The following is a 12,801-nucleotide window of genomic DNA, read 5'->3' on the forward strand; positions in this document are numbered from 1 at the left end:
CTTTTCTTTGGGTTATCTACTTTTGTGAAGTTTTGTTAGATTAATCTCCTAGTTTATACTAGAAGAGCTTGTTGAATCTGGGGGATACACCCATAGGGTGAAATATCCTTGCCATTGGCATGCCTCAAGCTACGAAGAATTCTCTACAATTGTTCGTGATCAAGTATTTTTCTCAAGCTTAGAAGAAGTTTTACAAGTGTTCGTGTTGAAGAGAAGTCCTTACAATTGTTCGTGATGAAGAGAAATCCCTACAAGTGTTCGTGATGAAGTATTTTCCGTAAAATTTCCAACAAGAAATTGAAGGATTCCAAATTTGGCTGCAAAAATGGTCTCCTAACTTCAAGCCGGAGGAGGATATCCCAATCGTGCCGGTGTGGGTCCTATTACCACGTTTGCCATTTCATGTACACACATGGAACTATGCTAAACAAATAGTAGATGTAATAGGTAATCCTATTGAGCTAGATGCTGCCACTAAGGTGCTGCTTGGCCATAAAAATTGTTCACTTTTTTCCGGAAAATTTTTTCACTTTTTTTTCGGAATCAGCGTTTGGCCATGAAAATTTCCGGAATACCAAAAACTTAAAAAACTTATTTTTTAAAAAAAAAATCACTTTTTTACCACTACATTTCACCAAAAACTACAATTTCAAAACTATGGCCAAAACACAACTGCAACTCCAATTTCAAAATTCCAAAAAAAAAAATGAATTTTGTTTTGATATTTATGGCCAAATGGCACCTAAATCGATGAGTAGGCCAAGTATGGCTAAGATTCGTGTAGAAATTGATTTGATGAAACCTCTTATACATAGTATTTGGATTGGGACTAAAGATGAAAATGATCCTTTGAAAGGATATGCACAAAAAGTTGAATATGAAAATATCCCCAAATACTGCAGACACTGTAAGAAGTTGGGACATGCTTTGATAGAATGTCGTGTGTTGGAGAAGAAGAAAGAAAATGAGAAAAAGGAGGCTGAAAGAATTAGGCAACATATACTCCAAAAGATGATGTGCCTAAAAAACCAGAGAGAGAGACTGTTCCAAATGATAAACGTGGACCTCAAGAAAATCAAGAGAATTAAATTAGAGGAAGGAAACTGAGGTCTCAACAAGACCAAGTGAGAACAAGAACAAGGGGTAGGAGTGAACCTCCAAAAATGTTCAAACCTACTGGAGCTTTATTTGGGATTTGATAAACCATGGCCAGTTGCTGATAACAATAATAATAAAAAGGTTGTCCAAATTGGGAAGAATGATGAACTAAGCCTAGCAGTGGAGGAACAGAAAGGAAAATCAGAGATGAGGATTCAGAACATGGAGGACAAGACGGAGGAACAAAAAAGTGAGGAAAAACAACAAAGCAGTGCTAATGCATAGAACAAGGAAGATCAGAGAAGTATTAGCAAAGAGAATCAAAGTATCATTAGTCCTTTGAAAGGTGATAGCATATCACAGAAGAACAGTGCCAAGGAAAAGAACATGGAAAGTATAGCAACCAATCCTAGTGGTATTAAAACCTCCATGATTAATGATGACAAGGAACTTGAAGTAGTTCTATTTGAAGAAGGTTGGGAACCTGCTGTAAGTAAGAAAGCAAAAACACTGTCAGCAAAAAGACAAAAGACAGTGGTCAATCAAAAAGCAATCAAAAGAAGAAGGGGCAGGATATGACCATTACTCAAAGCAGCTTTGATGAATTGCTTCAAGAGGAGATTAATCACAAAGATAATTCTGATACAATTGCAGAGGCCACAAAAAGGAATCAGCAGGAAGATAACAATTGGAAAGAGTAGGAAAAAGAAGATGAGTGGGCAGAGGTGACATCATCTGAGGAAGAAAACACCTGAAGAATATGATGAATCTGGAAGCTCTGAGGAAGAAGATGAGGATCATAAAGAGGATACTAATATTGACAATACCAGCAAAAGGAAAGTGGAAGGATGTGGGCAAGTTGACACACGATTAAAGCTGACACCCAATATTCAACAGGAAAAAAATACTCTTTTAACTAATTTCAGTGTTATTTGACATCTCATGTGGCAAAATATCACAATATATATTATACATATCTCTATATTGTTTTCGTAATTTTAAAGTATGTTATTAAATGGAGAAACCAAATTTCATCTTAAAAAAATATTCATTTTTACTTTGTACATATTTGGAATCGCCAATTTTGAGTCATTTGCTATTTAATTTTGATAACTAGTCCGTGTTTGTAAATAGTTATTTAACTTTGTTAAGTTCAAGAAGCTTAATTAATTAATTGGATAATAGTTTACCTCAATTTTGTTTTAAACTAGTTAATTTCTGATTTATGTTTAATTTTGTTCAGTTCTGTATTTTATGGCTTCAATTAAAAAATTTTGATTACAATTTAAATCAATTTGGCTAGCTCGTAAATGATTCGGGGTCACGTTTGCAAAATATGTAACACTTAGCAGATTTTTAAGTATTCCCTGGATTTAAGTTTGGCCAATCCGTGCGCGCCACGCGGGCATCACCCGGATCAAGCCCATAAATTTTGATCTCAACTGCTCTTTATTTGGAAATCCAACGGCCTTCCCTCTTCCATTAATTTTTTTTTATTATATACAGATATATATCTATATATGGTTATATATATTTTCTTTCCTTATTAATCATCTTTTTAATATGGACCGTTGATCAAAACCGATCAACGGTCCATATTAAATCCCTCATCCTTCTAAACCATCAGATGTCAAACCCTAGACCTTACACCTACAGACCTCTCCCATCGCCGCCTTCTCCCTCTTCATCTCTTCTCTCTTCCTCCTTCCCCATGTTGAAGACAACCATGGAAGGGACAAATCCCATCACTCTTCTCTTTCTCCACCTTTTGCAACGGCCAGAACGCCATGGCAGACGAAGCCCACACCCCTTGTCCTTTTCTTCTCCATCACCTGCACCTCGAGCCATGGGATTTGTACGAATTTCATCGTTGCAACAGTGTAAGAACTCCATCCCCTCTCTTTTTTCCTTTCTGTCACTTCGAGCCGAATCCCTCCCCCCTCTTTGGAAATTGAACCTTGACCCTCTATTTTTCGTGTATAAATAGAGGGCTTTGATGCCCTTTAGGAAGGAGGTTTTTTGGAGTCTAAGTTTTTTCAGTCTTGGAAGTTCTAAAAAAGTAGTAAAATCTGAAAGCTTTTTTTTTTTTTCGAAGCAAGTTTTAGCCAAAATGTCTCTCTTCTGAGTTCCTTTCATTTCTCGTTTGAGTTTCGAATCTAGGGAATCAAAGTTGAAATCGATTCAGACACTCCTGGACCCATTTCGTTGCTCAAAATCAGGTAAAATCACTTCCCATTTCTCTTCGACTTTTTTTTTTTTTTTTTTTTTTTTACTGTTTTTAGCCTAAAAAATGTTATTTGTCGTCGTTCTTATTTTTGTTGTTTTATACAGTTGAAATTCCGACTGAAATATGTGTTATTTACTAGTTTGGTTGAAATCATGACTGAAAAATGTGATTTGAGTTGCTGCTATGATATCTTTATTATGTGATGTCGGTTTGGCTGATTTTTGGCTTGGGTTTAAAACAATTGATTAATTAATTAATTTGACCTTAATTTAAGTTGTTTAGCTGCTTGTCTCTGGTTTTGATTTAGAGATGCTCGATTAAGGTTGATAACTATCAAGAGTTTAGAGAATTCTAAGTTGAATATCAATTTGGTTCTTTTTGTTCTGAGATTCTGTTTGAGGAAGAAGCAGAGTTTCAGTTATAGAGTGAGTTTGTTAATTGAGATTACGAGTGCGATTTCGAACTTAGAATAGGCAGTAGTCTCCTTTCACGTACTTTGATCAAGTTTGGATTTGTTTGCTTGCTGCATACTTTCCAGAGTTCATGCTATATCTATTTTAACTACATGAACTTAGCTTTGTGTTACTTTTTCAGTTTGGTTTGTTACTGGTTTTATTCTTTGTTCATGTATGTAGAACTATTAGCATATAAAGGAGAGAGTAAAATTTGGCTGAGCCCTAAGAAAGGGTGAAGTTAATCTCTCCTCCTCGTAACTAGTTTAACTCCCAAAATATTTTTTCTATTAGCTTTGAATCGGCTTTCTTTAAATTCTGCACAGTTTCTACTTTCGGCATGTTTTAAAAGTAAGAGAGGAGTTAATTTCTTCCCCCTGCGACTATTTTAAAGACTCCCGAATACTTCTTTCCTTATCCTTAAAGCTTATCTAAAAATCTGTTCAGTTTGTTATTTCGGCTTGTTTAAGATTATGAGATGTTATTTTAGTCTCTATGTCATCATTTATTTGCCTCTTTTTCTGTTGTAGTTCTTAAGAAAGGAAGAAACTAATTTGGTTGATTACTAGCCATAGGTGAAGTTAATTTCTTCCCTTCTTGGCTAGCTTGAATTCCCAAATTCTTCCTCTCTTTATCATCCAAGGGCTGTCCAGTTTGTTTTTTTTAGTTTATTTCTAATAAGTTTAGATTCTTGGTTAGTTAGTTAGTTTTACTCTACTTTCCTTAAGAAGTTGTTTATCTTATGTTTTGTTGGAGGGACATGGGATTAGCTTGGGTGCCAACGGGAATGACTTACGTCATTTTTTGGTGATGGCCTATACTTTAAATATCCCATCCTCCACCTACATTAAGTTCTATGTTTGATAAGGCATTGAAATTTCCTTTTCAGTCGTTCTTTTGTTTGAATCTTTGTCTTATTTATGTGATTAAAGGCTGCTTGGTTATTTGACTTAGATTGAGAAGAGTTAAGTGCGTTTGACATTTTAAACCTCTCATTCCTTACCCTTGGATCCACGGCCTTAATCCTCTATTCTTGAGCTTGCTTAACTTCGGTTCTATCTTTTTTTTTTTTGTGTGTAACTTGCCTAAGTTTAAAAGTTCTAACTTCTGTTTCTTTTACTTTCTGTCCACCCCCTTTATTTTAGCTTTATTATGTGATTACTCTAGCTCTGTTTTATGGTTCTGTCAACATTAGTGCTACTATTTTAATCCTTGTTTACGTATGGATTTGTTAAAGTTAGAAGTTAATTTCTTCTATCTGAAAACTAGTTACTCCCAAGATTTTGTTTTTTTTATTGTCCAGTAATTGAGAAACATTATTTGATAATAGAGAGGATGTTCTACTCATTCTAAGTATGTTAAGTATCTTGAAACCATATCCTTGCATGGTGTTTTACTCACGAAAGATTCTTTGGTATTTCAGTTTCCAAGAGAATTGCTTTTCAGATTAATATGATTCCTCCCTTTTTTTTTTTGCTAAAACAATTTTGAAACACTTGATTTCTCCAAGTTAATTTTTCCTAATCCACTAGATTTTTTTTCCAGAATTTCGGTCAAGGATAATTACTCTTTACATTTTTGCTCATCAATGATCAATTGAAGAAGAGGTTAATTAAAAAAAAAAAAAAGGGATAATTACTCTTTGTTTGCTAAGTTAACGTGTCAGCTATGTTACTTGAAGTTTAGGCCCATCTAAAAACATCTACTATTTTGTAAAGGTTTGCTCTGATTAGAGGGCTGTTGTGTCCAAGATTTAAAAGATTATTGTTTTAAATGGTGCCAAGTCAAATTTCATTTGATCACGCTGGTTTCCTTTATTAAGTACTTACTTAATGAAGAATTAGGATTAGCACTAATGAGTTATTATTACACTTGCTAATTCCTTCACTTTTCCTTTTGTGCACATATCATTGGGAGTCTACTGGATTATTTTCATCGTGAGTTGGGCCTGTTACTCGGGCCTGACATAAAATCCTTGCATCCTCTCTCAAGTCTAAACAGTAGCAGCCCAAAAGCAGATGCAGTAGTAGCAGCCTCGCAGGGACAAAAATATTGCAAATCTCGGGCGGAAGTATGAGAGAACCTAGGACAGGGCTTTTTAGACTATCTCGGACTAAGCCCAAGTATTATAATAGCTTGGATTGAGCCAAAAGTCCAAGTCTCTTTAACTCTTTCTCCTTTAACTTCTGATATTATTAGTATTTCTGTGCAAACCCCTTTTGAGAACTAAATGAAATCCCAGCAGGTTTTGGAATACTTGAGTTGCTATTTTTCAGCATATAAGAAAAAATCATTTTTTTCCCCTAATGTTTTCATTTTCTGATCAGCATCAATTGTTTTAATTTGACTTCCAGTTGTTAAAATCTGAAATTTCTGTTCTTCTTTAGTCGGTTTGTTAAAAAAAAAATCAGATTAGTTCCCTTTTTTTTTTAAATAAAAAATTATTAGATCAGTTCTGTCTTTTTTTTTTTTTCTAAGACGATTTTAATATCTATACAAAAAAGGGGTACTTCTTTGCCATAGGTAAATTTTAGGTTATTAACGAAAAGAGATTTTCAGAATATGAATGGTCTTAAATTAGTTGTATTTGTCTAGCTTCCGGAACTGAATTTGTTCAAGACCGAAACCCGGATAATTATAAGGTTTTACGTTTACATGAAATATTTAATGTTTACATTATTTCACTAAGTGGAAGTAATATAAGTGTCTGAGTATTAAGTAATTTTCTATCGTTTCTTTTAGAACCTTTCTTAAAAAACAATATTTCTTTAAATTAATGACCTTTCTTTTCTAAATCACTTTCTAAACGAGTTATATTTAGCCAATCTCTTCTAAATAAAATATTTCTTTAAGTTAATAACTTTTCCTCCCTAAATTGCTTTCTTTAAACACGATATATTCTTTTTAGCCAAACATTTAAAATCTGCCGGTGCGGATTTCCCTAGATGCCTAACACCTTCCTCGGGAAATCATCAGAACCTTTACCCTTTCTTTGGTACTAAAAGGTTTCTTTTCTGTAAATAAATCTTTTTTCCAAAACGGTTTTCTAATTCCATAAAAATTAGGTGGTGACTCTGTTTTCACACAAATAGCCAAGTTATTGGTACGCTTTTATACGCAAGTGTAAAAAAGGATCGTAACAGACATAAATTCTCAAGAGGTGAAATCCCCCAGGAAAATGAAAAAAGAGAAAGTGGAAAGACAAGTTAGAGACACACCTATTACAAGAAACCAAAAGAAAAATACACAAAAAACCATCAATCCCCATATTAATGATTAAGTGGCTTGGAATATTAGGGGGATGAAGTCTCAAACTACAACTGAGAGACTACGATATATGATAAAAGAGCATAAAATTTCCTTTGTTGCTCTTCAAGTACCTTTTATTAATGAGTCAAAGATTGATTCATACAAATATAATCTTGGTATGCAAGGTGCCTATGCTAATATAAACAATAAAATCTGGATTTTTTAGGGAAGTAATTTGGATTGTACAGTTTATTGCTCAGAAGACCAGATGGTGACTTGCAGAATTATCTTGCAATCTTCTCAACAAATCTATATTTCAGTAGTGTATGCAAAGTCAAGATCAGTAGGTAGGGAGGATTTGTGGAGATATATGAGGGTGTTTGCTTCCATTATAGATGATCCTTAGGCAGTATGTGGTGATTTTAACTGAATTTTGTCCATGGAGGAGAAGAAAGGGGATAATCCTCACAGTTTAAATAAAAGTATCCCTTTTATAGAGTGTTTACAAGACTATGGGCTGGAAGACATTGGTTATTCAGGGAGTCCATACACTTGGTCCAATGAAAGAAAAGAGGAGGAAGTAATCTGGAAAAGGCTAGACAGAATGATAAGTAATGAGAGATGGGCTGATTATTTTGATACATCTGATAACATTCATCTTTCAAGAATAAGCTTTGATCATTGTCCACTCTTAATGCAAAAACAATCAGCAATCATTTGTTAAGTATTTCAGATTTTTGAACTTTTGGACTGAGATTGAAGGATACCAAGATGTGGTGAAAGCTAAGTGGGTAACTTACACTAAAGGAAATGTTTTCTGGGAAATTCAACAAAAGCTCAAGAATACTAGTAAGGCTCTGGGAGAATGGTCCAGATCTAAGGTTGGGAACATCTTTGATAAAATCCAACAATTAGAATGATAGGATGTTTATGAACAAGGCCAAAGCTGAATTGACAGTTCAACATAAATATGTTGACAATTTTTGGAGGCAAAAAGCTAACCTGAAATGGAATTTGGAAAGGGATGAGAATACGAAGTTTTTCCATTCAGTGGCTAAGGGTAGAAGGAAATTTCCGCACATAAAGAGAATCTATGAAAATGGAGCATGGATAGAGGGTGAAGAGGAGATTGGCAATGCTGCTGCTCAATTCTATCAGAATCTTTTCTCACAACTAGACAACACCATTGATATTGATATCCTTAAGCATGTTCCTAAATGCATTGAATTTGTTGATAATGAAAACCTTTTAAAAAAACTCTTCTGAAGAGGAGGTGAAAAATGATGTTTTTAATATAAATCCCAACAGTTCTACTGGACCTGATGGGTTTAGTGGTTTGTTTTTTCAAGAATTTTGGGATATTGTTGGACCAGACATCGTAAACTTTGTTAGAACTGTTTTTAATGGTAAACAAATCCCAAGATACTTTACAAATACTTGTTTAATTCTACTTCCTAAAGTAGATTCTCCTCAAACTTTTTCTAAATTTAGACCAATAAGTCTCAGTACTGTGACTCAAAAAGTTATTTCAAAAGTCATGTCTGATAGGCTATCTAACATTATCCCTAAGATAATTTCTGTCAACCAAAGTGGTTTTGTTAAAGGTAGATCTATAGGGAAAAATGTTCTACTAACACAAGAATCATTCATGAGATTAAACAAGATAACAAAGGTGGTAATGTGATTTTTGAAATAGATAGAACAAAGCATATGATAGATTATCCTGGTATTTTTTGTGTCTTTGTAATGAGAAAAATGGGTTTTGATGAAAACTGGATATTTATCATATGGAATGTTTTGTCTAATAATTGGTACTCAGTAGTTATTAATGGAAAGAGACATGGCTTTTTTAAATCTCAAAGAAGAGTAAAGCAAGGAGATCCAATCTCCCCTGCTTTGTTCATAATAGCTCTTTGAGGCACTATCATGTATGTTGAATAACCTGAATAATAATCCTAGGTTCAGTAGCTTCACTATACAAGCTGAACGACCTAGGATTAATCACCTTGCTTATGCTGATGACTTAATAATTTTAAATAGGGAAAATCTAAATCTTTGAAGCTGGTCATGAAAGTGTTGGAGGATTATTCAATCAACTCTGGACAGATCATAAATAGGAACAAGAGCTGTTTCTTGATGGACAAGAAGATTTCAGAGAAAAGGAGCAGTATAGTTGCCAACATTTTGCAAGTTCAAAGACAAGAGTTTCCTATAACATACTTGGGATGTCCTCTGTTTCAAGGCAAGAAATTAATTTGCTATTCTGCTGATATGGCAACAAAGATTCTCAAGAAGCTGAATTCTTGAAACTATGGAAGACTCTCAATTGGTGGGAAGGTAATCTTGATTAAGGATGTGTTATTTGCAATGCCAGTACATCTACTAGCCATATGTCAACCACCAAAAACTATTTTGAAGCAAATGGAGCAAATTTTTGCCAATTTCTTGTGGGGAAATAATGAGGGCAAGCATAAATATCACTGGGAAAAATGACCTAGTCTATGTTTGCCTACAGGGGAAGGTGGCATTAGCATTAGAGCATTGCATGAAATCTCTGATTCATTTGCTTCCAAGTTGTGGTGGCAGTTTAGAACTAAAGAATCCTTGTGGGCAAGTTTTTTTAAAGCTAAATATTCTAGAAGAATCCACCCTGTGGCAAGAAAATGGAATTATGATCAATCCTATAATTGGAGGAGGAGGATGAATATCAAAAGAAAATTAGATCATCTTATTTTATGGAGGGTGAATAAAGGAAATGCTAGCTTTTGGAGGGATAATTGGTCTGGGTTGGGAGAGTTAGCAAAGTATGGTATTGCTAACACCTCTGGAAGGGGCACTATTTTTGAGTACTTTAAGGAAGGCAAGTGGAATACTCATAAGCTTAACCAAAAGGGACCATGTGGTGAATCATATTTTACAATTAACTCTACTTTAAGGAATTTGGCACAGTGGAATATCTATAATCGGAATCCTTCTTTAGTCAACAAAATGATGTGGCATAAGAAATCTCCTTTTAAAGTTTCCTTTTTCTTATGGAAAGTTTTCAGAAATAAGGTTGTTGTTGACCTTAATCTAAAAAAAATTCAATGTTCACTTACCCTCTAGGTGATCTTGCTGTGTTATTCATGATCAAGAGGATTTGGATCATTTATTTTTCAAGAGCAGGATCAGTCAGAAGATTTGGATGCACTTCAATCAAATTTTTGGGATTTTTCAAAACACTAACAATCTGAGACATCAAGTGATAACTTGGTGGCTTACTAAAGGGAAAAATCCTATTCCGAATATGGCTTTACAAATACTTCCTGGCATCATTATTTGGCAAGTTTGGAAAGATAGGTGCAAGGTTATATTTGAGGAAAGGACTATGTCTACTCAGAGAATCACTTTGAGAATATGGCAACTGGTTATGATCATTCATAAACAATTTCCACATGTTGATCCTTTTATGCATTGGTCTTAGTTTATACAAGTTATGGAGCAGGCAAGATATTATTTCAAGTTCTTTGCAGTTAAATGGTCCTTTCCACCTCAAAATTATGTGAAATTGAACAATGATGGGTGTTCTAAAGGTAATCCTGGTAACAGTGGAGGAGGTGGTCTCAATAGAGATAATAAAGGACATTTGGTTCTTTGCTTTTGGAGTAAACTTTGGCATCAACACCAACAACATGGCAGAAGCTCAAGCTATGGAGATAGGGATTGGGTGGTGAATACAGAAAGGCTTCATGAAGCTGGAGTTAGAAAGTGATTCCAAACTTCTTGTGGATTGGATAATGGACAAAAGCAATCCACCATGGAATATTATGGACATTGTGTTGAACATTAAGAACTTACTTGAAAAAATTGAAAGCTGGAAGATTGATCACTGTTTCAGGGAAGGCAATAGAGCAGCAGATTGTCTCTCCAATTGGAGACTGGAATGCAGAGAAATAAAGTGGATCATAGAATTTAATATTTTATCCCCTTCAAGATGATAACACAAACTGAATGGACTATAAGTCTGTGGTACACAAAACCTTCCCAAGATGTAACCTGGACCTGTTCTGTGACACCATTGACAAAGTGACACCAACTTTAAAATAAAAACTAGCCTCTTGGCAAAAGGCTACAAATGAAAAAGTGAAGGTAAACACTGATTGGAGCTATCTGACAAAGAATGAGAGTGAGTTAGAGATGATAATGATGGGACAGTTTGTTACAGTGTGAAAGTAACAATATGGCTGAAGCTCTAACTGTCAAACATAATGTGAACCAATGCATAATCCTTAGTGTCACATACCTGGAGTTGGAGCTAGACACTACTAGAAATAGAAGTTTTGTTTGTCTTTGTAAAACATGATTTTTCCATCTCATTCTCATCGAACCAGCTCACTGAGAACACACAAGGTGGAAACAAGTTCCCACTGAAACGCTAGAAAACTTAATAATTTTTCCATGTGAAAACATTACTATTTAAGCTTTTTCCATCGACATTCAATGGAAATAGCCACTGAACATTTTTCCGTGAAAAATTCAGCGAGAAAACAGTAATTTTTAGTAGTGAGACTCACAAATCATTATTAGGATACCTCAAAACAAGTCTAACAAGAACTACAAACTAAATCAAGTGATTGACACTGCTCTTGAGAAGTAGAATGAGATTAATATAATGTCACTATCTCCCACTGCTTAAGGAAAAAAAACCAAGTTGTTTAGCAAACATGCCTCCATGTAAGAATCCACCTTAACTTCATTTCAAGAATTTCCTATAAATACTCAAGGTCCTTTCCAAATGAATAGATACAACTTACCTAGTGAGCTAGTATATATATAAGGAGTCGAAATGATATGGTTAACTTTTTTTTTTAAGTTGAGAAGCATTTGACTTAGTAGGATGTCCCTTTTCATATAGAATCTTGCTCATTTTTTGTTGGCTGGAATGGTTAATTTAACTAGTCTAGTATTATATCATAAAGTCCGGCAATTCCCCTCATCGGTGCTTATGTGTAACGCCCCGTATCTTAAAATAAAGGTTAGACTTGTATCGTTAGAGTTTCAGAGGAAATTTGAAGGTTTGAACATTTTGCGAAAGTGGTTGAGGGGCCTACTTTGGGCAACCATAACACCTTGATTCGTTGGGAATTTGGAAAGGTTCCTAAATAAAAGTTGTAGTACATAGAAATAACTTTCTAAGCATATAAGGATCAGGCCAATCGGAGTCCAGATCAAGGAGTTATGATCGTCTCAAAATGGTTAATAGAGGGGTGCTCAGATTCGATAGAATTGGCTAAGTTTTCTATAGGTCTGCCTTCCATCCAGATTTAGTGAAAATATGTTAAGAATTTGAGAAAGCGTAAAACATTAAAGTTGTAGCCCTTTGAAATAGCTTTCCAACGGTATATTGTGGAGCCCGAACGGAGCTCTGTGCTAGGAGTTATGCCCATTTTACTAAATGCTATTGACTTGGTGTAAAATTGACAGGGGAGCTCGCCGAGCTCGCCCCAAAGCGAGGCAAGGGCTCGACTTGGACCGCGCTCAGTGAGGTAGGGGTCCAAAAGTGGGAAAAAGTCAAGAAAATTGTCCAAGTGTAAAATGGACAAGGAAGCTTGCCGAGCGAGGCCCAAAGTGAGGCAGGGGCAAGCTATAGACCGCGCTCGGCGAGCCAGGGGGTCCAAAATGACCCATGTTATAAATTCAACACTTAACTCAAAATTTCAGTTATTAGACATTACAACTTCGTTCTAAAGCCCTAAGCGTACCGTTTTCCTCCTCTCCTCATCCTCCCACGTCAAG

The 12,801-nt window shown here is 35.1% G+C and overlaps 1 long non-coding RNA gene across 1 annotated transcript; it reads left to right on the forward strand.

Moving 5' to 3' along the window:
- The first annotated feature begins 3,122 nt into the window (after nucleotides 1-3,122).
- On the forward strand, nucleotides 3,123-6,031 carry LOC132060938 (uncharacterized). Its single transcript, XR_009416067.1, has 2 exons — nucleotides 3,123-3,317; nucleotides 5,770-6,031. It is a non-coding gene; the product is annotated as an uncharacterized LOC132060938 (long non-coding RNA).
- The last annotated feature ends 6,770 nt before the right edge of the window (nucleotides 6,032-12,801 follow it).

This window comes from Lycium ferocissimum, chromosome 6 (genome assembly GCF_029784015.1).
Source record: "Lycium ferocissimum isolate CSIRO_LF1 chromosome 6, AGI_CSIRO_Lferr_CH_V1, whole genome shotgun sequence".
NCBI classification, from domain to species: domain Eukaryota; kingdom Viridiplantae; phylum Streptophyta; class Magnoliopsida; order Solanales; family Solanaceae; genus Lycium; species Lycium ferocissimum.